The 26,096-nt window shown below is 44.1% G+C and overlaps 1 long non-coding RNA gene across 1 annotated transcript; it reads left to right on the forward strand.

Moving 5' to 3' along the window:
• The first annotated feature begins 1,487 nt into the window (after positions 1–1,487).
• Positions 1,488–26,061, forward strand: LOC122468261. The gene is made up of 2 exons (XR_006293176.1): positions 1,488–1,641; positions 25,980–26,061. It is a non-coding gene; the product is annotated as an uncharacterized LOC122468261 (long non-coding RNA).
• The last annotated feature ends 35 nt before the right edge of the window (positions 26,062–26,096 follow it).

Genomic DNA, 26,096 nt, shown 5'->3' on the forward strand with positions numbered 1-26,096 from the left:
TCGGTTCTGATGGTTAAGTATTTGAGGAGGTGTCCGAATGCTTCCCGAAGCAGCTGCACCATCGTGTGTTTCCATGAGCTGTGTATGGGGGTCTAATTTCTCTTTATCTTCACCAACATTTGTTATGATCTTTTTTTTTTAATTTATTTTTGAGAGAGAGGTGAGGGGAGGGGCAGAAAGACAGGGAGAGAGAATTCCAAGCAGGCTCTGTGCTGTCAGCATGAAGCCTGCCCCCAGGGCTCCATTTCAGGAACCGTGAGATCCTGACCTGAGCAGAAACCAAGGTCAGGCACTTAACAGACTGAGCCACCCAGGAGCCCCTGTTATAATCTTTTTAAATGTATAGCCCCTCAGGGAATACGAATTCGTATCTCATTGTTGGGCGGGGCAGGGGCAGGTGGGGGAGGGTTTGATTTGCCTTCTCTGACAGCTAATGATGTAAACATTGTTTCAAGTGCTTATTGGCCATTCATATATTTTCTTTGGAGAAATGTCTTCAGATGCTTTGCCCATTTTTAAAATTTTATCAAGTCATAAGTGAGTGTTCTTTATATATTCTAGTACAACTCCTTTATCAAATAAATGATTTACAAATATTTTCTCCCTGTTTGTAGGCTTTTTACTTTCTTGATGGTATGTTTTAAAGCACAAAAGTTTTAAGATTTGATAAAGGCTAATTTATGCATGGTGACATTGTGATTTATTATAAGAAATATATATTTGGTCTCACAGATTCCCACACTTGGGATTCTGGTGTTGAGACTGATAAAGGTGTCCTTTGTTATGGTGATGAGGTGACTTTTGGAAAGCCCTTAAGGGTGAGGGCTGGTTGCCAGGGGCTCCAGCCACGTGTTTAGAGCTGGAACTTCCAAACCCACCCATGACCTCCAGAGACAGGCTGGGGCTGGAGGTGCAAGCTGCCAGTGATCACCGACCTAATCAGTCATGCCTATGTAATGAAGCCTCCTTAAAAACCTAAGAGACAGGGTTCTGAGGCTTGCCAGCCAGTGAACACATGAAGGTTTGGGGAGAGTGGCGGCCCTAGAGAGGCCCCAGTTTTTGCCCATGCATGTCTTCCAACTGGCTGGTTGCTGCATTATATCCTTTTATAATGAGCCAGTGATCAAGTGAGTAAAATGCGTCTCTGAGTTCTGTGAGTCGCTGTAGTAAATTAATTGAACCGAAGGAGGGGGTTGTGGCAATCTGATTCATAGCCAGTCGGTCAGGAGCACAGGTGACACTTGGGCTGTGACTGGCATCCCTTTGGATGTCGGGGACAGACTTGTGAGACTGAGCCCTTAACCCGTGGAATCAGATGCTGTCTCCAGGTAGAGAGTGTCAGGATTGAGTTCAATGCTCCAACACTGGTGGAGCTCCAACACTGGTGTCTGAGCGTCACTGGTGTTTTGGTGTGGAGAACCCCGCCCCCAAACACACATGCCCTTTGGAATCAGTCTTTGAACTATTCAGATGGTGTCAGAGAAGTGGGATTTGCTAGCTGGGCCCTGGCTCCCAGAAGCAGTGGTTTGGGAAGAGAAAAGAAGAAGGCATTCCTGGGTGGCCACGTGGTCACCAGGCATGTGGCCCCCAGCTACTAAAGGCAAAGTTACCAGTGGAATTCGGAGATGAATCCAATCTTGGGTATGTGTGTGCGTGTCACTGGATGCATCGGGAAATGCAGACTAGTAAGAGAAAGGCAAAGTAGTGTTCCCCTTGGTTCTTGTTACCTATAACAGTTACCCTAAACACAAGAGGATGCCAGGTCCGGCCTTGATTCTGGAGCAAGCTGGGATTTCCTGGGGGTCTGAGCCTGGGCCATGAGCCTCAAAGCCACCCCCGAGGGGAAAGTACACAGGACAACAGAAAATACCTCTAAGACTTGGGTCACGGAGAGAGTAGTTGAACCAGAGGGTATAGTAGGAGGACCCCTCTCCTTTTGTGGACCCATCTCATCAGCCTCCTGGGAGCCTTTACCAAAGCGGACCCGGAGAGTAGCCTGTGTGGGGGCGGGACGTGTCTGGCCGTGAAGGCGGCAGGGTGGAGAGCAGGTTTGGATTGATGCAGGACCCAGGGCTCTCTGGGGACAAGCACAGAGGGCTGTGTGCGGTCCAGACACTCAGAAGGGTGTTCTCAAGGGGAGGGCCAGCCTGTAAATCATATTTACCCTGAGACGGGGGGACTAGCCATCCCCCCATAAGTGTGAGTGCAAAACCAAAAAACAGTTCCGGAAGCTGTATCAAATTTGCTGTCTCAGCTTCTTCCCCTCTGGGGTCTTACAGATGCTAATAAAAAAGTTAGGTTGATTAACATTTATGTCCAATAAACTTGCATTACTTTGAAATGCGAAGAAAGGTGGATGTTATCAAATAGCCCTGCATGTTACTCATAAAAGCAAAAATTTGGAAATACCTAAGTTCCCCAAACGATGTATCTGTAAAGTAGAATATTAAGCACCTGACGTTCATGGGAAATGAGGCAAGTAGGCTACAGCTGTCTATATAGAACATGACCTTAATTTCACTAAAAGCAACACAGAAATCCCACATACACAGAAAACCTTGGGGATCTCAGTGAAATGTTAAGGGATGGTTGATTTGGGGGCGATGGGATTACAGGTGTTTTAAAAGTGTTTTAAAAATACATCTCAGTATGGAGGCGCCTGGGTGGCTCGGTTGGTTGAGCGTCTGACACTTGATTTCGGCTCAGGCCATGCTCTCACGGTTCCCGAGTTCGAGCCCCACGTCGGGCTCTGCGCTGACAGCCGGAGCCTGCTTGGGATTAGCTCTCTCTCTCTCTCAAAATAAATAAACAGTAAAAAAATAAATTCCCAGGATTTTCCTATATTCTTTAGGGGGTGTGAATTACAGTACTAGCATACTAGCCCCCCACAGGTATCACCTCCGGGTTAAGACGGAGTGGCTGTGGAGGAGAGGCTAATGGTAGCCCCGGGGAGGGGAGGAGGTAGCTGGGCCAGCGCACGAATCACCTGGAGGCGCTAAAGGGTCTTGGTGAGCTCTGCCGCAGGTGTGGCCTGGGTGCCACCAGGTGATTCTAGGATGTGGCCGGCCTCCCACCGGGTTCCGGCCAGGCCTTCGGGGTCGAGGCTGTCAGCACGGCAACAGGAGAAGCAGGACTCCGGGCGGCTCGGCCACTTCATGGCCACGGCAGCCCTGTGAGGTGGAGCCCAAGCCCCGCATCCCGCCCGAGCCACGCAGCTCCCACCACGGTTTGTAAACCTCGTGAGCAGCCCGAGTGCTCGTAGATATCTGTTTGCAGAACGAGGGGTACCCTCTGTGCTCACTGCTCCCAGGGGCCGGTATATGGGAGCTCCTTCCGACGGTCACCCTCGTTTTTCCTGCGCCCTCCCCCACTCCGTCTCCCCTGCTCTGCTGCGCGGGAGGGTTAGGGCGCCCTGCGTCTTGAGCTTAGGTATGCATTTGAGACTCTGACTCATTAAACCTGGGTTCGGCCCGGGGAGATGCGTTTTAACATGCACCCCGGTTGTTCGAATGCAGGAGATCCAAAGACTGAACTCTGAACACTGGTCCAAGGGCAAACCATGGGCTGCCGGTCAACACGTGTGGGTTTGACACCGGCTGTGGCCGGACCAATTGCCCAACTCAGTGAGCCTTGGGGGTGGAGGGGTCATCCACAGGAAGGGAGCCTCAGAGCCCTCCAGGGTGTCAGGATGGGCGGGATCATGAACAGGAGGTCTGTGGGTGTCCAGCCAGTGAGCACCCCTCGCCCTGCCGGAGCCCTCTCCAGTGGGGGGGGGGGGGCTCATCCCAAGGAGACAAAACAGTGACAATGACCCAGGTGATCTGCCACGGCATGGGAGCCCTGAAATGGCAGTCAGTGCTCACACCTGGCTGTTCCATCCTTAGAGGACAGACTGACGTGAACTTCTCAAGCTCTACGCCTTCATCTTTCAGTGCCTTCCTGCCAAGCAGGAAGAAACAATTACTTTTCTTACAAAGGGGTAGATGCCATCATCCCCATTTTCCAGGTGAGGAAACTGTAGCTCCGAGAGGTCAGTGTGTTGGCCCAGGACACAGGAGTGGGGGGCACCAGGGTGGGAACTTGCATCTGCTTCCAGACCCCAGCAATCCAGTCATCCCTGCTGCCTTCCCGGGAGCTGCTCTCATTCCGGTGAGGGCCCCCTGGGCTCCCTGGTCCCAGAGAGGGGCAGAGCGGTTGGGCCTACTTCTGGCTGCAAGGCCTAGTGGGGTTGGGGCTCAGCTGCTTCGGAGGGGAGGGGCTGAGTGGCCACCACAGGACCTGGCAGTTGGACAGTCCAAACGGGGTCTCCCAGCAGGGAGGGCTTCCCCTGAAATCACTGGCACTGAAATTGCTGCCCTCTAGACCCGCCCTTGCTGGCAGAGAAGGGGCGGTCCCTACCTGCTCAGGCCCCAGGACTCTCCACCTGACTTCATTCCCAGCACTCCTGCCTTGGGATGAGGATGTGGACAAGGTGACCTTCAGCCCATTCCCAGGAGCAGAGGACAGGGCTCAACCTTCTGTTCTGGCAAGCTGGAGGGAGAGATGAACAGTCTCAGAGCGGGGAGGGTCCGGCCCATGGAAGAGCAGACCAGTGGGTTCTAGGTGTAAGGCACAGAGGAAAGGGGCTGGATTTTCCTTGGCTGTCAGGGAAGACTTCCTGGAGGAGGAGACCATTCAGCCACACCAAAGGAGGGTATTGTGAATCAGGCAGAGGCCCAGAGACAAGAAGGCGCTCCGAGCAGAGCCCTGTGCTGGTGTCCGAGCCAGGCTGGTGGAGAAGGCCTGTCAGCCCTCCAGGGGGCCCTCTGGGTCGGGTCTGGACACTGTCCAGCGCGAGTGGAGGGCTCCTGATTCGCAGGCGGGAGGTGCAGAGACTCGTGCATTAGGCCCAGGAATAAGCATTCAACCTTCCTCATCAAATCCTCACAGCAAGTCTGCCCGTTAGATCCTGTCTGTCCCTTCTGAAAGGGGAAAGGGAGATATATTTTAAATAACTTGCTCAAGGTTGCCCTCCCCAGTCTTTGTTCACAGCCCCCTCAAAATGGAGTGGGGGCCCCCCACTTGGCCCACTCCTGAGCTCCTCACCATCCCGGCTCCCGCAGAGAGCATTGTCTGGGGTGCCCAGAGTCCTGCTCCGAAGAGACCAAGGCCAGGCTGGGAGGGAGCCAGGTTGCCCAGGCAACCGTCAGCTGCAACTCGGAGGCTGGGGGGCCGGTGGGGGTGGGGTGGGAAGTGCAGAGACCCTCAGGCGGGAAGGGGTGACAGGAGGGCTCTGTTCCAGGAGCCACTTAGAGCCAGCCCTGCCCCAGTCAATTCTCCCACAGAGGCCCTCCTGAGTCTCCCTCCCCTTCTCCTCCCTCCGGAGGGTCCACGACCATTTTGCAGGAAGGAGTGTCACAAAGGACCCTGGGTGGGAAGCTGCCCAAATTTTGGAGCTGGGTCCTGCAAGCGATTACCATATGAAAAGAGGCTCCCAGGGTCTGGGGAGGAAGCCAAGCCCTGACCCCTTTCCCACATGGGACACCTCTGAGGCCGCCTCGGGTGGCGGGGGAGGGGGGGCTGTGGGCGGGAGGGGTGGCAGAGCAGTGTCTAGGTCCTCCCTCTGGGTGGTCCGAGATCCCTGAAAATGTGGGGGCAACATGAAGGAAAAAGAAATCTCAGAATCCAAGGACAGGAGGTGTGGGGAGCGGGGCCTGAGAGGTGCTGCGAGCTGGAGGGGTATCTGGTCCCAAGGCTACGCCAGGGATGAGGCCATGGGTCCCCCGGCAGTGAAGGGACTTCTCCGTCTTGTTTCTGATGCTCTAGCGCTCCGTTCAGCTCAGCTCTGCTGTTACTGCTTTCCAGAAAATAACAAAGCCCGCGCACTGTATTTTTTTCTTATATTGCAAGCTCTTTTCTGGAGTTTTCTTCCCGGATTTCTGGCGCAGATTTTTGTCCTGATGCATTAGTTCCCACGCTTCCTGTAGAGCAGACCCCTAAGCCGCAGACCTCTCCCAGGCACCCTGTAACTGGCCGGCCACCCCTGTGCCGGGGCTCTCCCTGGGGCGGAGGAGCCTCACCCCAAGGCCAGGTGGTGGGTGCTGTGGCTGACCCCAGAGCAGGCTGAGGCTCAGCAGCGCCGCTCACTGGCAGCTCCGGACCGCGGTTTGCGCCTCCAGTGTTCTGGAATGAATGAACCTCCTCCCTGCTGTGGCCTCCCAGACAGAGCCTGCCCCTGGAGCGGAGGAAGGGAGGGCCTGGGAAGTGCCCCTGGCCCTGCGGAGGGTGTCTGGGTGTGGGGCGTAGGCCAGCGGCGCCCCCCGGTGACAGCCCGCCGCAGTGAGTGGGCGGGACGGCCCCTGGTGCTTCCCGGACTTGCCGGGAGGCAGCGACCGCCTGGCAACAAAAGACTCTTAAGATGAATCTGTGCGCTCCCACGTCCTGGCATTCGGGCAGGACCCTCTCCTTTGTGGGTGTCGGGTGGGGAGCGGTAGTCAGGATCCCCGAGGCTCTAACCCCGCCTTCTTTGCAGGACACCACACGGTGTGGCCTGCTGGGTGTCGGGTGCAGCCTTCGGAGTCTTACAGCAGGCAGCCAGCAGTTTGGGAAAGGAAATGCCTCGGCCTGTGCATTTCTGCGGCTTCTCAGTGACCCCCTCCGTTCTGAGATCGGACCCCCCAAATCCCCGGGCAGCTACATGCAAATGGTGTTTATCTTTCCACATTCATTTTATGTTTCATATATTATTATTTTTGCCATAAATGCTTTAAAACATTTGGGGGGGGTTGTTTATTTGAGAGAGAGAAAGCGTGCAGGCGTGCGCGTGGAGGAGGGGCAGAGAGAGAGGCAGAGAGAGAATCCCAAGCAGGCTCTGCACTGTCGCCCGGATCCTGAGGTTTGGCCTGAGCCCATGACCGGTGAGATCATGACCTGAGCAGACCCAGGCGCCCCTAAAGCATTTTAATTCCATCCTAATTAACATACAGTGATCTATTAGTTTCTGGAATACTGCGCAGTGATCCAGCAATTCTGTACATGACTCGGGGCTCAACACAGCAAGTGTGCTGTTAGTCCCCTTTACCTAATTCCCTCCTCCCCCCACCCCCACCCCCCCTGGTAACCATCGGTTTGTTCTCCACAGTTCAAAGTCTATTTTTTGGTTTGTCTCTTTATCCTGTGTTCATTTGTTTCTTAAATTCCACCTATGAGTGAAATCATATGGTATTTGTCTTTTTCTGACTGGCTTATTTCCCTTCGCATAATCTATACCCTCCAGTCTCATTCATGTTGTTGCAAATGGCAAGATTTCACTCTTCTTATGGCTGAATAATATTCCAGTGTGTGTGTGTGTGTGTGTGTGTGTGTGTGTAATATATATATTATATATATACTTTGTTTTTTAAGTAAGCTCTACGCCCCATGTGGGACTTGAACTCACCACTCTGACATCAAGACTTGCATGTTCTACCGACTGAGCCGGCCAGGAGCTCCGGCACCACATCTTTTTCATCCGTTCATCGATCGATGGGCACGTGGGCTGCTTTCATAATTTGGCTGTTGTAAATAATGCTGCCATAAACATAGGGGTGTATGTATCCTTTCAATTAGTGATTTGTATGGGTAAATACCCAGTAGTGCAATTACTGGATTGTAGGGTACTTGTATTTTTAACATTTTGAGAAACTTCCATACTGTTTTCCAGAGTGGCTGCACCAGTTTGCATTCCTGCCAACAGCACAAGAGGGGTCTTTTTTCTCCACATCCTCACCAACGCCTGCTGTTTTCTTATAGCAGGCAGGTGTGAAGTGTGACAGGTGTGAAGTGATATCTCATTGAGTTTTGATTTGTATTTCCCAGATGATTAGTGATGTTGAGCATCTTTTTATTTCTATTTTTATTTTTTTGAGCACCTCTTCACGTGTCTGTTGGCCATCTGTATGTCTTCTTGGGGAAAATGTCTATTCATGTTGTCTATCCATTTAAAAAAACTGTTTTTTAATGTTTATTTATTTTTGAGAGAGTGTGAGTGGGGGAGGGGCAGAGAGAGAGGGAGACACGGAATCTGAAGCAGGCCCCAGGCTCTGAGCTATCAGCACAGAGCCTGACGTGGGCCTCAAACTCATGGACCACAAGATCATGATCTGAGCTGAACGAAGTTTGATGCTCACCCAACTGAGCCACCCAGGCACCCCTTGTCTGTCCGTTTTTTAATTGGATTGGTATTTGTGTTTTGGTGTTGAGTTCTAGGAGTTCTTTGTATATTTTGGATACTAACCCTTTATTAGATATGTCATTTGCAAATATCTTCTCCCATTTCATGGGTTGCCTTTTAGTTTTGTTGATTGTTTCCTTCTTTGTGCAGAAGCTTTTCATTTTCATGTAGTCCCAGTAGTTTATTTTTACCGTTGTTTCCCTTGCCTTAGGAGACATATCTAGAAAAATATCGCTACAGCCAATGAGAGAGAAATTACTGCCTGTGCTCTCTTCAAGGGTTTTTATGGTTTCAGGTTTTACTGTCAGGTCCTTAATCCAGTTTGAGTTTATTTTTGTGTATGGTGTAAGAAAATGGTCCGGTTTCATTCTTTTGCATGTGGCTGCCCAGTTTTCCCAACACCGTTTGTTGAAAAACTGTCTTTTTCCCATTGCATACTCTTGCCTCCTTTGGCGAAGATTAATTGACCATAAAATTGTGGGTGTTTTCTTGGGCTTTCTATTCTGTCCCATTGATTTATGTGTCTGTTTTTGTGCCAGTACCATACTGTTTTGATTACTACAGCTTTCTAGTATCACTGGAAATTTGGAATCATGATATCTCCAACTTTGTTTTTCTTTTTCAAGATTGCTTTGGCTGTTCAGGGTCTTTTGTGGTTCCATACAAATTGTGGGATTGTTTGTTCTAGTTCTGTGAAAAATGCTGTTGGTATTGTGATAGGGATTGCATTAAATCTGTAGATTGCTTTGGGTGGTATGGACATTTTAATAATCTTTTTTCTTCCAATCTATGAACATGGAATATCTTTCTATTTGTGTCATCTTCAGTTTTTCATCAATATTTTACAATTGTAAATGGAATTATTTTCTTAATTTGTCTTATTGCTGTTTCATTATTACTGTGAAGAAACAAAATAGATTAAAGAATTTCTTTAACATCTATATTTATTTTTGAGAGAGAGAGAGAGAGAGACAGAGCATGAGTGGGGGAGGGGCAGAGAGAGAGGGAGACACAGAATCCAAAGCAGGCTCCAGGCTCTGGGCTGTCAGCACAGAGCTTGACATGGGGCTTGAACCCACAAACCATGAGATCATGACCTGAGCCAAAGTCAGACGCTTAACTGAGCCACCCAGGTGCCCCAAAATGCAACAGAGTCTTACACATTGATTTTGTATCCTGGGACTTTATTGAATTCATTCTTGCTTACCAATTTGGATGCCTTTTATTCCTTTTTGTTGTCTGATTGCTGTGGCCAGGACTTCCAGTAATATGTTGAATAAAAGTGTCGAGAGTGGACATCTTTGTCTTGTACCTTTCTTTAAGGAAAAGCTCTCAGTTTTTCCCCAGTGAGTATGATATTAGCTGTGGGTTTTTCATACATGGCCTTTATGATGTTGAAGTCTGTTCCTTCTAAACCTACATTGCTAATGGCTTTTTAAAAAAGATTTTACTTAACTTTATTTTTAATTTACATCCAAGTTAGTTAGCATATAGGGCCACAATGATTTCAGGAGTAGATTCCTTAGTGCCCCTTGCCCATTTAGCTGATTCCCCCTCCCACAACCCCTCCAGTAATCCTCAGTTTGTTCTCCATGTTTATGAGTCTCTTCTGTTTTGTCCCCATCCCTGTTTTTATATTATTTTTCTTTCCCTTCACTTATGTTTATCTGTTTTGTCTCTTAAAGTCCTCATATGAGTGAAGTCATGATTTTTGTCTTTCTCTGACTGAGTAATTTCACTTAGCATAATACCCTCCAGTTCCATCCATGTAGTTGCAAATGGCAAGATTTCATTCTTTTTGATTGCCGAGTAATACTCCGTTGTGTGTGTGTGTGTGTGTGTGTGTGTGTGTATATATACACACATATATATACACACACCACTTCTTCTTTATCCATTTATCCATCGATGGACATTTGGGCTCTTTCCATACTTTGGCTATTGTTGATACTGCTGCTATAAACATTGGGGCGCCTGTACCCCTTTGAAACAGCATACCTGTATCCCTTGGATAAATACCTTGTAGTGCAATTGCTGGATCATAGGGTAGTTCTATTTTTAGCTTTTTGAGGAACCTCCATATTGTTTTCCAGAGTGGCTGCACCAGCTTGCGTTCCCACCAACAATGCAAAAGGGATCCTCTTTCTCCGCATCCTCGCCAAAATCTGTTGTTGCCTGAGTTGTTAATGTTAGCCATTCTGACAGGTGTAAGGTGGTACCTCGTTGTGGTTTTGATTTGTATTTTCCTGATGATGAGTCATGTTGAGCATTTTTTCATGTATCAGTTGGCCACCTGGATGTCTTCTTTGGAGAAGTGTCTATTCATGTCTTTTGCCCATTTATTCACTAGGTTATTTGTTTCTTGGGTGTTGAGTTTGATAAGTTCTTTATAGATTTTGAATACTAACCCTTTATCTGATATGTCGTTTGCAAATATCTTCTCCCATTCTATCGGTTGCCTTTTAGTTTTGCTGATTGTTTCCTTCGCTGTGCAGAAGCTTTTTATTTTGCTGAGGTCCCAATAGTTCATCTTTGCTTTTGTTTCCCTTGCCTCCAGAGACATGTTGAGTAAGAAGTTGCTGCAGCCAAGATCAAGGAGGTTTTTGCCTGCTTTCTCCTCGAGGATTTTGATGGCTTCTTGTCTTACATTGAGGTCTTTCATCCATTTTGAGTTTATTTTTGTGTATGGTGTAAGAAAGTGGTCCAGGTTCATTTTTCTGCATGTAACTGTCCAGTTTTCCCAGCACCACTTGCTGAAGAGACTGTCTTTATTCGATTGGATATTCTTTCCTGCTTTGTCAAAGATTAGTTGGCCATACGTTTGTGGGTCCATTTCTGGGTTCTCTATTCTGTTCCATTGATCTGAGTGTCTGTTCTTGTGCCAGTACCATACTGTCTTGATGATTACAGCTTTGTAATACAGCTTGAGGTCTGGGATTGTGATGCCTCCTACTTTGGTTTTCTTTTTCAAGATTGCTTTGGTTTCTTTTCTGGTTCCATACACATTTTAGGATTATTTGTTCTAGCTCTGTGAAGAATTCTGGTGTTATTTTGATAGGGATTGCATTGAATATGTAGATTGCTTTGGGTAGTATTGACATTTTAACAATATTTGTTCTTCCTATCCAGGAGCATGGAATATTTTTCCATTTTTTCCATTTTTCCATTTTTTTGTGTCTTCTTCAATTTCTTTCATAAGCTTTCTATAGTTTCAGTGTATAGATTTTTCACCTTTTTGGTTAGATTTATTCCTAGGTATTTTATGGTTTTTGGTGCAATTGTAAATGGGATCAATTCCTTGGTTTCTCTTTCTGTTGTTTCGTTGTTGGTGTATAGGAATGCAACTGATTTCTGTGCATTGATTTTATATCCTGCAACTTTGCTGAATTCATGAATCAGTTATAGCAGTTTCTTGGTGGAATCCTTTGGGTTTTCCATATAGAGTATCATGTCATCTGCGGAGAGTGAGAGTTTGACCTCCTCCTGGCTGATTTGGATGCCTTTATTTCTTTGTGTTGTCTGATTGCTGAGGCTAAGACTTCCAATACTATGTTGAATAACAGTGGCAAGAGTGGACATCCCTGTCTTGTTCCTGTCCTTAGGAGGAAAGCTCTCAGTTTTTCCCCATTGAGGATGATATAAGCAGTGGGTCTTTCATATATGACTTTTATGATCTCGAGGTATGATCCTTCTATCCCTACTTTCTTGAGGGTTTTTATCAACAAAGGATGCTTTGTCAGATGCTTTCTCTGCATCTATTGAGAGGATCATGTGGTTCTTGTCCTTTCTTTTATTGATGCGATGAATCATGTTCATTGTTTTGCGGATATTGAACCAGCCCTGCATCCCAGGTATAAATCCCACTTGGTTGTGGTGAATAACTTTTTTAATGTATAGTTGGATCCGGTTGGCTAATATCTTGTTGAGGATTTTGCATCCATGTTCATCAGAGAAATTGGTCTAGAGTTCTCCTTTTTAGTGGGGTCTCTGGTTTTGGAATCAAGGTAATGCTGGCTTCATAGAAAGAGTTTGGAAGTTTTCCTTCCATTTCTATTTTTTGGAACAACTTCAAGATTCAAGAGAATAGGTATTAACTCCTCCTTAAATGTTTGGTAGAATTCCCCTGGAAAGCCATCTGGCCCTGGACTCTTGTTTTTTGGGAGAGTTTTGATTACTAATTCAATTTCCTTACTGGTTATGGGCCTGTTCAAATTTTCTATTGCTTCCTGTTTCAGTTTTGGTAGTGTATGTGTTTCTAGGAATTTGTCCATTTCTTCCAGATTACCCATTTTATTGGCATATAATTGTTCATAATATTCTCTTATTATTGTTTTTATTTCTGTTGTGTTGTGATATCTCCTCTTTCATGCTTGATTTTATTTATTTGGGTCCCTTCCTTTTCCTTTTTGATCAAACTGGCCAGTGGTTTACCAATTTTGTTAATTCTTTCAAAGAACCAGCCTCTCGTTTCATTGATCTGTTCTACTTTTTTTTTTGGTTTCGACAGCATTGATCTCTGCTCTAATCTTTATTATTTCCTGTCTTCTGCTGATCTTGGGTTTTATTTGCTGTTCTTTTTCCAGCTCTTTAAGGCATAAGGTTAGGTTGTATATCTGAGACCTTTCTTCCTTCTTTAGCAAGGCCTGGATTGCTATATACTTTCCTCTTATGACTGCCTTTGCTGCATCCCAGAGGTTTTGGGCTGTGGTGTTATCATTTTCATTGGCTTCTATGTACTTTTTAATTTCCTCTTTAACTGCTTGGTTGGCCCATTCATTCTTTAGTAGGATGTTCTTCAGTCTCCAAGTATTTGTTATCTTTCCAAATTTTTTCTTGTGGTTGATTTTGAGTTTCATAACATTGTAGTCTGAAAATATGCACGGTATGATCTCAATCTTTTTGTACTTGTTGAGGGCTGATTTGTGTCCCAGTATGTGGTCTATTCTGGAGAATCTTCCATGTGTACTGGATAAGAATGTGTATTCTGCTGCTGTAGGATGTAATGTTCTGAATATATCAGTTAAGTCCATCCGGTCCGGTGTGCCATTAAATGCCATTGTTTCCTTGTTGATTTTCTGTTTAGATGATCTGTCCATTGTTGTAAGTGGGGTGTTGAAGTCCCCTACTATTATGGTATTAGTATTGATGAGTTTCTTTATGTTTGTGATTCATTGATTTATATATTTGGGTGCCTGTACATTTGGCACATAAATGTTTACGATTGTTAGGTCTTCTTGGTGGATAGACACCTTGATTATGACATAATGCCCTTCTGCATCTCTTGATACAGTCTTTATTTTAAAGTCTAGATTGTCTGATATAAGTATGGCTACTCTGGCTTTCTTTTGTCGACCATTAGCATGATAGATGGTTCTCCATCCCCTTACTTTCAATCTGAAGGTGTCTTTAGGTCTAAAGTGGGTCTCTTGTAAACAGCATATAGATGGATCTTGTTTTCTTATCCATTCTGTTACCCTGGAGCATTTAGTCCACTGATGTCTAGCTGAGTTCTGTAGTTCTGTGGTTCAGGTTGTGTAGATTTTTGTGTTAATCCTCAAATCAGTTTTCTAGGTGTGCAGGATAGTTTAGTGTTGATATGGCTGTATTTCATGGACGTGAGACACAAAAAAAAAAACCCGAAAAACAAACAAACAAAAAACCTTCCATGTTGTTCTGCCATCTTGGCTCCTTCCCTTTAAGATTTTATTTTTAAGTAATTTTTGCACCCAACATGGGGTTTCAACTCAGAACCTTGCAGTCAAGAGTTGCACGCTCTAGTGACTGAGCCAGCAATGTGCCCTTGCTGAGGTCTTTTATCATGAATGGATGTTGGACTTTGTAAAATACATTTTCAGTGTCTATGAAAATGAGCATATAGTTTTTATCCTTTCTCTTGTTGATGTGATGTATCACATTGATTGATTTGCAAATATTGAACCACCCTTGCATCCTGGGAATAAATTCCACTTGCTCTATCATGGTAAATGATTTTTTAAAATGTATCGTTGGATGTGGCTTGCTAACTTTTTCTTGGTGATTTCTGCATCTGTTTTCATCAAAGGTATTGGCCTGTAGTTCTCTTTTTTTGTGGTGTCTTTTTTTTTTTTTTTCCTAGTGTCTTTATCTGGATTTGGTAGGTTTTTCTGGCCTCATAGAATGGATTTGGAAGCTTTCCTTCTATTTTTTGGAATATTTGAGAACAATTGATATGAACTCTTCTTTAATTTTTTTTCCCAACATGATTGACTTTTATTGCATGAAATACCTTTCTCCGTTATTTATTTATTTATTTATTTATTGGTGCATATGGTTTTTATTTAACATTTCTCAAAAATGAATATAATTCTATCTAATTTCTTTTTTTTAAATACAATTTATTGTCAAATTGGCTAACATACAGTGTGTAAAGCATGCTCTTGGTTTTGGGGGTAGATTCCCGTGGTTCATTGTTTCCATACAACAACCAGTGCTCATCCCAACAAGTGCCCTCCTCAATGCCCATCACCCAGTTCCCCTCTCCCCCACCCCTCCATCAACCCTCAGTTTGCTCTCTGTATTAAGAGCCTCTTATGGGCTGACTCCCTCCCTCTCTGTTTGTAACTATTTTTTCCCCTTCCCTTGGTCTTTTATTAAGTTTCTTAAGTTCCACATATGAGTGAAAACATGATAACTGTCTTTCTCTGACTGACTTATTTCACTTAGCATAATACCTCCCAGTTCCATCCACATTGCTGCAAATGGCATGATTTCATTCTTTCTCATTGCCAAGTAGTATTCCATTGTATATATAAACCACATCTTCTTTATCCATTCATCAGTTGATGGACATTTAGAATCTTCCCATAATTTGGCTATTGTTGAAAGCGCTGCTATAAACATTGGGCTACCTGTGCCCCTATGCATCAGCACTCCTATATCCCTTGAATAAATTCCTAGTAGTGCTATTATTTGTTGTAGGGTAGTTCTGTTTTTAATTTGTTGAGGAATCCCCACACTGTTTTTCAGAGCGTCTGCACCAGTTTGCATTCCCACCAACAGTACAAGAGGGTTCCCGTTCCTCCACATCCTCACCAGCATCTGTGTTTCCTGAGTTGTTAATTTTAGCCACTCTGATCAGTGTGAGGTGGTATCTCATTGTGGTTTTGATTTGTATTTTCCTGATGATGAGCAAAGTTGAGCATCTTTTCATGTGTCTATTAGCCATTTGGATGTCTTCTTTGGAAAAATGTCTATTCATGTCTTCTGCCCATTCTTCACTGGATTATTTGTTTTTTGGTTCTTGAGTTTGGTTAAGTTCTTTATAGATTTTGGATACTAACCCTTTATCTGATATGTCATTTGCAAATATCTTTTCCCATTCTGTCGATTGCCTTTCAGTTTTGTTGATTGTTTCCTTTGCAGTGCAGAAACTTTTTATGTTGATGAGGTCCCAATAGTTCATTTTTGCTTTTAATTCCCTTGACTTTGGGGATGTGTCGAGCAAGAAATTGCTGGGGCTGAGGTCAAAAAGTTGTTGCCTGCTTTCTCCTCTAGGGTTTTGATGGTTTTCTGTCTCACATTTAGGTCTTTCATCCATTTTGAGTTTATTTTTGTGTATGGTGTAAGAAAGTGGTCCAGTTTCATTCTTCTGCATGTTGCTGTCCAGTTCTCCCAGGACCATTTGCTAAAGAGACTGTCTTTTTTCTCTTTTTTTAAAAACTTTTTAAAATGTTTTTATTTATTTTTGAGAGAGAGAGAAACAGAATATGTGTGGGGGAGGGGCAGAGAGAGAGGGAGGCACAGAATCTGAAGCAGGCTCCAGGCTCTGAGCCATCAGCACAGAGCCTGACGCGGGGCTCGAACTTGTGAACTGTGAAATCATGACCTGAGCTGAAGTCGGACGCTCAACCGACTGAGCCACCCAGGTGCCCCGAGACTGTCTTTTTTCCATTGGATACTCTTTCTTGCTTTGTTAAAGATTAATTGGCCATGCGTTTTGGGGTCCAATTGTGGGTTCTTGATTCTATTCCATTGGTCTATGTGTCTGTTTTTGTGCCAATACCATACTGTCTTGATGATTACAGCTTTGTAGTAGAGGCTAAAGTCTGGGATTATGATGCCTCCCACTTCCGTTTTCTTTTTGAGTATTACTTTGGCTATTCGGGGTCTTTTGTGGTTCTATGCAAATTTCAGGGTTGTTTGTTCTAGCTTTGAGAAAAATGCCAGTGCAATTTTGATTGGGATTGCATTGAATGTGTAGATTGCTTTGGGTAGTATTGACATTTTAACAATATCTATTCTTCCAATCCATGAGCATGGGATATTTTTCCATTTCTTTGTATCTTCTTCAATTTCCTTCATAAGTTTTCTATAGTTTTCAGCATACAGATCTTTTACATCTTTGGTTAGGTTTATTCCTAGGTATTTTATGGTTCTTGGCGCAATTGTAAATGGGATCAATTTCTTGATTTCTCTTTCTGTTGATTAATTGTTGGTGTATAGAAATGCAACCAATTTTTGTGCATTGATTTTGTGCCCTACGGCTTTGCTGAATTCATGTATCAGTTCTAGTAGCCTTTTTGGTGGAGTCTTTCAGGTTTTCCACATAGAGTATCATGTTGTCTGCCAAAAGTGAAAGCTTGACTTCTTCTTTGCCAATTTTGATGCCTTTTATTTCATTTTGTGGTCTGATTGCTGCTGCTAGGACTTCCAACACTATGTTAAACAACAGTGGTGAGAGGGGACATCCTTGTCATGTTCCTGATCTCAGGGGGAAAGCTTTCAGCTTTTCCCCATTGAGGATGGTATTAGCTGTGGGCTTTTCATATATGGCTTTTATGATGTTTAGGTATGTTCCTTCTATCCTGACTTTCCTGAGGGTTTTTATTAAGAAACGATGCTATATTTTGTCAAATGCTTTTTCTGAAGCTACTGACAGGATCAGATGATTTTTATCCTTTCTTTTATTAATGTGATGAATCACATTGATTGATTTGTGAATACTGAGGCAGCCCTGCAGCCCAGGAATGAATCTCACTTAATCATGGTGGATAATTCTTTTTATATGCTGTTGAATTCAATTTGCTAGTATCTTGTTGAGAATTTTTTCATCCATGTTCATCAGGGATAGTAGCCTATAAATCTCTTTTGTGGGGTCTCAGTCTGGTTTGGGAATCAAGGTAATGCTGGCTTCATAGAATGAGTCTGGAAGCTTTCCTTCCATTTCTATTTTTTTGGAACAGCTTGAGAAGGATAGGTATGAACTCTGCTTTAAATGTCTGGTAGAATTCCCTTGGGAAGCCATCTGGCCCAGGACTCTTATTTCCTGGGAGATTTTTGATAATTGATTCAATTTCTTCGTTAGTTATGGATCTGTTCAAATTTTCTATTTCTTCTCGTTTGAGTTTTGGTAGTGTGTGGGTGTCTAGGAATTTGTCCATTTCTTCCAGGTTGTCTAGTTTGTTGGCATATAATTTTTCATAGTATTCTCTGATAATTGTATTTCTGAGGGATTGGTTGTGATAAGTCCATTTTAATTCATGATTTTATCTATTTGGGTGCCCTCTCTTTTCTTTTCGAGAAGTCTGTCTAGGGGGTTATCAATTTTGTATATTTTTTCAAAAAACCAACTCTTGGTTTCATTGATCTGTTCTACTGTTTTTTTAGATTCTATATTGTTTATTTCTGCTATGATCTTTATTATTTCTCTTCTTCTGCTAGCCTTGGGGTTTCTTTGCCGTTCTGCTTCTATTTCCTTTAAGTGTGCTGTTAGATTTTATATTTGGGATTTTTCTTGTTTCTCAAGATAGGCCTGGATTGCAATGTATTTTCCTCTTAGGACTGCCTTTGCTGCATCCCAAAGAGTTCAGACTGTCGTGTTTTCATTTTCATTTGTTTCCATATATTTTAAAATTTCTTCTTTAATTGCCTTGCTGACGCATTCATTCTTTAATATGATGTTCTTTAACCTCCATGCATTTGGAGGTTTTCCAAATTTTTCCTGTGGTTGATTTCAAGTTTCATAGCATTGTGATATGAAAATGTGCATGGTATGATCTCAGCTCTTTTATATTCATTGAGGGCTATTTTGTGACCCAGTAGGTGATCTATCTTGGACAATGTTCCATGTGCACTCGAGAAGAATATGTATTCTGTTGCCTTTGGATGGAAAGTTCTGAATATATCTGTCAAGTCCATCTGGTCCAGTGTATCATTCAGGGCCATTGTTTCTGTATTGATTTTCTGTCTAGATGATCTGTCCGTTGTTGTAAGTGGGGAATTAATGTCCCCTGCAATTACTACATTCTTACCAATAAGATTGCTTATGTTGTGATTGTTTTTATATATTTGGGTGCTCTCTAATTGGGTTTATAAATATTTATACTTATTAGTTCTTGATGGAAAGACCCCATAATTATTATATAATGCCATTCTTCATCTCTTGTTACAGCCTTTAATTTAAAGTCTAGTTTGTCTGAGATAAGTATGGTTACTCCAGCTTTCTTTTGACTTCCAGTAGCATGATAGCTAGTTCTCCATCCCCTCACTGTCAATCTGAAGGTGTCCTCAGGTCTAAAACGTGTCTCTTGTAGACAGCAAATAGATGGGTTGTTTTTTTTATCCATTCTGATGCCCTGTGTTTGATTGGAGCATTTAGTCCATTTACATTCAGGGTTATTACTGAAAGATATTGATTTAGTCTCATTGTGCTATCTGTAGGTTTCATGCTTGTAGTGGTGTCTCTGGTCCCTTATGATCTTTGCAGCATCCACTCACAGAGTCCTCCTTAGGATCTCTTGTAGGGCTGATTTAGTGGTGATGAACTCCTTCAGTTTTTGTTTGTCTTGGAAAACCTTTATCTCTCCTTCTATTCTGAATGACAGCCTTCCTGGATAAAGGATTCTTGGCTGCATATTTTTCCTATTCAGAACATTGAATATTTCCTGCCACTCCTTCTGGCCTACCAAATTTCAGTAGATAGTTCTGCTACCATCCTTATGTGTCTACCCTGGTAGGTTAAGGCCAATTTGTCCCTAGCTGCTTTCAGAATTCTCTCTTTATCTTTGTATTTTGCCAGTTGCACTATGATATGTCATGCAGAAGATCAATTCAAGTTACATCTGAAGGGAGTTCTCTGTGCTTCCTGGATTTCATTGTCTGTTTCCTTCCCCAGATTGGGGAAGTTCTCAGCTTTGATTTGTTCAAGTACACCTTCTTCCCCTTTCTCTCTCTCTTCTTCTGGAACTCCTATGATATGGATATTATTACATTTCATTGAATCACTTTGTTCTCTAATTCTCTCATCATGGTCTAGAAATTTTTTTATCTCTCTTTTTCTCAGCTTCATCTTTTCCCATAATTTTATCTTCTATTTCACTTATTCTCCCCTCTGCCTCTTCAATCCTTGCTGTCACCACCTCTAGTTTATTTTGCACCTCATTTACAGAATTTTTAAATTCATCATGACTATTTTTTAGTTCCTTGATCTCTGTAGCAATAGATTTTCTGATGTCTTCTATGCTTTTTTCAAGCCCAGTGATTAATCTTATGACTATTATTGTAAATTCTTGGGGCGCCTGGGTGGCGCAGTCGGTTAAGCGTCCGACTTCAGCCAGGTCACGATCTCACGGTCCATGAGTTCGAGCCCCGCGTCGGGCTCTGGGCTGATGGCTCAGAGCCTGGAGCCTGTTTCCGATTCTGTGTCTCCCTCTCTCTCTGACCCTCCCCCGTTCATGCTCTGTCTCTCTGTCCCAAAAATAAATAAAAGTTGAAAAAAAAATTTTTTTTAAATAAAAAAAAATAAATTCTTGATGAGATATATTGTTTATATCTGTTTTGATCAATTCTTTAGCTGTAATCTCTTCCTGGGATGTCTTTTGAGGAGAATTCTTCCGTTTCATCATTTTGGCTATTTTGGTTAGTTTTCTGTCCTTTATGTGTTTTAAAAGCTTGTTATGTGTCCTGCACCTGCGACCACTATTATAGTAAAGAGGGGTCATACGTTGTCCAGGGCCTGGCCCTTCAGGAAGTGTTTTTTGGAGTGTGTTACTTTCTCTCTTTTGTTGTGTCTCTGGTTGCTTTATCTCCCTCCTTGTAGTGATGTTTTGGACCCTCAACCAGGTGTGCTTTGATTTGTTCATTGAAGTAGCCCTGGAAAAGAAAACAAACAAACAAAAAACAAAACAAAAACAAAAACCAAAAAAAAAAAACCCACAAAAAGCCCCCCAAAACACCAGCAACAACAAAAAAATGATGAGGTGGGGGCAGTGTTGATGGAAGCGGCCTTATCCCATACAAAGAGAGAAATGACAGGGGTGAGGAACAAGAAAAGAAAATTGACCAGGCAGAGAAACAATACGGCTTAATCCAGAAAGGGAGAGAGAGAGAGCGAGAGCGAGAGAGAGAGAGCGAGAAATAAAGAGATATAGAAAAGGTTTATATAGATTAGATTAAATATATATATAGACACGATGTATATTATGTCTGCTTAAACAAACCAACAACCCGAATAGCCAGACTAGAGGAGGGAAGAGATAAGAAGGAGAAAAGGAAGAAAAAAACCCCATATATATAACAAAAATTGTCCAAGAATTAAATCAGGAAATGCAAAACCGCTAGGGGCCTTGGAAGCAGTGGCAGCGCTGGTCTGGAGGAGGCGTTTTGTTCATCCCAGTCAATCCCGCCCCAGTAGATCCGCAGTTAGCAGGGGTGGAGGGGCGTGGCTTGGTGTGGGCGGGTCCTGCCTCCCCTGTGGCCCCCTGGTCAGTTCCCTGAGGTCCCACCTTATTGGTGATTGGGAGAAAAATGGTGACACCCCAGTCTCTCCTCCATGGACCGGGTGTCCCAAACCACTCTGTTCAGGTCGTTCTCACTGTGCTGCAGTCGCAAACGAGGTGGTTTGTCCCTCTCTGCTGACGCCCACACCTCCCTGGCGCTCAGCTGGGATGTAAACCCCAATGTCTTAAAGGGTCCCGTTCTGTACACCCTGGTTTCAGGGAAAAGCCCCTCTGTGCTGCCGATATATGACCTCTGGCTGGTGGACACAGGCAGTCCTTGTCCTTTGGATGGTTATATACCTTCTTCCCACAGCACTCCAGGTAGAGGACCGCTTTCTCTCCCTGCAGACTATGCCCTTGACCTAGGTATCAAACCCGGGGCTGGCTCCCCTCCTCCCAAGGCGCACGAACAGGGCAGCCGGACCCAGTCCTGAGAAAGCCCCACAGTTAGAGATTGGATCTTTGTCCATCCCAGTCCGTGGGTTTTCTCTAGTTCAGATACAGTCCTATACTTCCCCAGCCTCTCTTTCTCTTTGTCTCTCTGCAGAAGGGAATCCCTCCCATCTGTGCCTATGCCACCTGTTTTAATCTCTCCCAGTTCACAATCATACACCTGTGGCCCACCAGGTTGTCCCCGTGGGCCCCTGGAGATGTCTCTGTCACTCTGCAGCCCGGACTCTTGGAATTCAAAGTCCTTTAGCCTCAACACTGGTGTGTTTGAGGGACAAGGGAACTGCGGATCCCCCTACTTCTCTGCCATGTTGGATCTCCCATGAACTCTTCTTTATTTTTTTTTTTTTTTTTAAATTTTTTTTTTTTCAACGTTTATTTATTTTTGGGACAGAGAGAGACAGAGCATGAATGGGGGAGGGGCAGAGAGAGAGAGGGAGACACAGAATCGGAAACAGGCTCCAGGCTCTGAGCCATCAGCCCAGAGCCTGACGCGGGGCTTGAACTCACGGACCGCGAGATCGTGACCTGGCTGAAGTCGGACGCTTAACCGACTGCGCCACCCAGGCGCCCCTGAACTCTTCTTTAAATGTTTGGTAGAATTCACCTGTGAAGCCATCTGGTCCTAGAAAATTGTTTGTTGAGAGTTTTTGATTACTGATTCAATTTCATTGCTGGTAATCGGTCTGTTTAAATTTTCTGTTTCTTATTCAGTTTTGGGAGGTTATATGTTTCTAGAAATTTATCCATTGTTTTCTAGGTTGTCCAATTTGTTGGTATATAGTTTTTCATAATATTCTCTTAGAGTTGTTTCTGTTTCTGTGGTGTTTGTTGTTACTTCTCTTTCATTTGTGATTTTGTTTGAGTCCTTTCTCCCTCTCCCTCCCTCTCTCTCTCTCTCTTCTGGCTAGAGGTTGATCACTTTTGTTTATCTGTTCTATTGTTTATTTGTAGTTTCTATTATTTATTTTTGCTCTAATCTTTATTATTTCCTTTTCTTGTTTAGCGTTTTGTTTGTTCTTTTTCTAGCTCCTTTAGGTGAAAGGTTAGGTTATTTGAGATTTTTCTTGCTTCTTGAGGTCAGCTGTGTTGCTAAAAACTTCTCTCTTAGGACTGCTTTTGCTGCATCCCAAAGATTTTTGACCATTGTGTTTCCATTTTCATTTGTCTTTATGTATGTTTTGATTTCCTCTGGGATTTCTTGGTTGACCCATTCATTGTTTAGTAGCACGTTATTTAACCTCCATGTATTTGTGGTCTTTCCAGATGTGTGTGTGTGTGTGTGTGTGTGTGTGTGTGTGTGGTTGTAGTTCACAGCACTGTTGTCAGAAAAGATGCATGGTATGACTGAACTTTTTGAGTTTGTTGGGACTTGTTTTGTGGCCTACTATGTGACCTATTCTGGAGAATGTTACATGTGCATTTGAAAAGAATGTGTATTCTGCTGTTTTAGGATGGAATATTCTGAATATATCTGTTAAATCCAGTCTGGTCCAGTGTGTCATTCAAAGCCATGGCTTCTGTTTATTTTCTGTTTGGATGATCTGTCCATTGATATAAGTGGGGTGTTAGTCTTTTACTGTTATTATAATGCTATCAATTATTCCATTTATGTTTGTTATTAACTGTTTTATGCGTTTGAGTGTTCCCAAGTTGTGTGAATAAATATTTACAATTGTTGTATCTTCTTGTTGGATTCTTCCCTTTATGATTATATAGTGTCATTCTTTGTGTCTTGTTACAGCCTTTATTTTAAAGTCTATTTTGTCAACGTTAAGTATTGCTACTCTGGCTTTCTTTTGACATCCATTTGCATGAACAATGTCTCTCTATCCCCCTTTTTTTTTAAGTTTATTTATTTATTTTGAGAGAGCAAGAGAGCGAGCATGAGTGGGAGAGGAGCAGCAAGAGAGGGAGAGAATCCCAAGGAGGCTTTGCACTGTCAGCATGGAGGCCGACATGGGGCTTAAACCCATGAACTTGTGAGATCATGACCTGAGCTATCAAGAGTTGGACACTTAACCAACTGAGCCACCCACGCACTCCTATCCCCTTTCAATCTGCAGATGTCCTTAGGTCTGAAATGAGTCTTTTGTAGGCAGCATATAGATGAGTCTTTTTTAAATCTACTCTTACCCTGTATCTTTTGATTGGAGTGTTGAATCCATTTATATTCAAAATAATTATTGATAGATATATATTTATTGCCATTTTGTTACTTGTGGTAGTTTTTGTATTTTATCTTTGGCCCTGTCTTGCTCTTTTATGGTTTACTGATTTTATTTAGTGATATATTTGGATTTCTTTGCGTATCTATTAGTGGTTTTTGACTTGTGGTTACCATTAGCTTTGTACCTTCTGCATGTAACAGTCTATATTAAGTTGATGGTCACTTAGTTTGAACCCATTCTTTACTCCTCTCCCCCTCATATTTTAGGTATATGGTGTCTGTCATAACTTTGCATCTTTTTGAGTCCCTTGACTGGTTTTTATGGATATATTTACTTTTACTGCTTTTGTGCTTCCTACTTTTCTTACTCCTACTTAGGGTCTTTCCTTTACATTCAAAGAATCCTCTTTAATATTTCTTTAGGACTGGTTTAGTGGCCATGAACTACTTTAGTTTTTGTCTGAGAAACTCTCTCTCTCCTTCTATTTGAATGATGGACTTGATGGCTAGAATATTCTTGGCTGCATATTTTTTTTCCTTCAGTACTTTGAATATATCATGCCACTCCCTTCTAGTCTCCAACGTTTCTGCTGAAAAATCTGCAGATGGCCTAATAGAGTTTCCATTGTGTGTAACTGTTTTCTCTTGTTGCTTTTACCATGGTCTTTATCACTACTTTTAGTCATTTTAATTACTGTATGTTTTGGTGTGGCTCTCCTTGAGTTGATTTTGTGGGGGGCTCTCTGTGCCTCCTGGATCTGGATACGTTTCCTTCCCCAGATTTGGGAAGTTTCCAGCTGTTACTTAAGTAAATTTTCTGACCCCTATTCTCTGTCTTGTCCTTCTAGGTCCCGAGAAATGTGAATGTCGTTATGCTTGATGGAATCACTGAATTCCTTAAGTCTAGTTTTGTTTTTTTCTCTCACTTGCTCAGCTTGATTGCTTTCCATTACAATCCTCCAGGATGCTGATCTGTTCTTCTGATTCCTCTAGTTTATTCCATCTAGTGGAGTTTTAAGTTCATTTATTGAGTTCTTCATCTCTGGTTCTTTTTTTTTATGTTTTCTGTTTGCTAAGGACCTCAGTGAGATCCTCCACTCTTAAGTCCTGTGAGTACCTCTACGATCATTACTTTAAATTCTCTATCAGGCATATTACTTTTCTCTGCTTCGCTTAGGTCTCTTGTGGTCTTGTCTGTTCTTTCATTTGGGGCAAACTCCTCTGTTTCCTCATTTTGTCTAAGTCTCTGTTTCTATGGGTCAGGAAAGTTAGCTACACCTCCTGCTCTTGAAAGTAGTGGCCTTGTGAAGGAAGAGGTCCTGTGGTGCCCTGCAGTGCAATGTCCCCTCTTCTCCAGGACCTGGTACTTCCGGGGTGTCTCCTGTGTGTGTTGCATGCACCCTGCTGTTGTGGCTGAGCCTCTTTTCAGTTCAATCACCTGCAGCGGGCAGGGTTTGGTCCCCGTGCTGCTAACGGGCCAGTCTGTGGCTGCTGTGGGCTTGAGTCAGACCAGATGTCTGCCCCCCACCCACTGCTAGGGCTGCAGTCTGTGCGTGTGTGTGTGTGTGCCTGTGTGTGGCTGTCTTTCCCTCTCCCTGGGGTAGGAGTCTCCCGAGTGGTGCTGGCTCACGTACGTGCTGCTTACACACTGTGAGGCTTGCGGCACTGCTTTGGGTGGGCTCCCGCCAAGTATATTGGAGGGTGTGGGCAGGACATAGCGTCGGCAAGGCTGGCATGGGCCTTCTGGGGGAGGGGCCTGGAGCGCCAGGACTGAGGTAGGCCTGGCTGCAGGGGGTGGGTCTGCCCAAGTGCAGGGGGAGGTGAGGTAGGGTCTTAGCAAATTAATGAATTATCGGTGTGGTGGTTCCTGCAGGTGTGTGTGTGTGTTGATGCTGGGGGCAGGGGAGGGAAATGGCACCTGCCAGCTCCTTTGTGGATGAGTCTCCCCGTGATCTCTGCCCCTCCTGCAGACACTCAGTAACTCTCCCTCTCCCGTTTGTCTCAGGCGGTTTCAAACTGCTCCCTCTACACTGTATCTCGGTGGGCTACTTGTGCTGTCTCTTTAAGGGAGGGGGCTCAGGCCCTTCTGGTTTTCAAAGCAAAACGTTATGGGGGACTCGTCCTCCCCATGTGGGTTCCCTGGTGCGACAGTCTGTTTCCCTCCCTCCCGTGGATGTCTGTGGTCTGTGTAGCTCCGGGCAGTGTCTCTCCCTTCCCTACGGTTTTTGATACGGCTTCTTTCCTACATTTCATGGAGTCTGTCCTGCTGCTGTCCTTGCACGTCGTCCTGGGGGCTGGTACGGGGTGGAGAAAGTTGTCAAAGGCAGGCAAACTAATGCTTTTTACAGAGTAAAATCTATAGCAAAGGGCAATTTTGCTGCACTGATTTAACTGGAAATAATTTTGACTCCAGGCACAAACCCCATGACTTCAGGGCTGGTCAGTTACCCCCCGGGGTTTTGCCTCTGGGCCCCAGGAAAATGTCTCCGAGGAACCACTGAGCACTTATGGAATCTTCCCAACTTCTGTT

Source organism: Prionailurus bengalensis, chromosome B3, assembly GCF_016509475.1.
Source record: "Prionailurus bengalensis isolate Pbe53 chromosome B3, Fcat_Pben_1.1_paternal_pri, whole genome shotgun sequence".
In the NCBI taxonomy this organism is placed as follows: domain Eukaryota; kingdom Metazoa; phylum Chordata; class Mammalia; order Carnivora; family Felidae; genus Prionailurus; species Prionailurus bengalensis.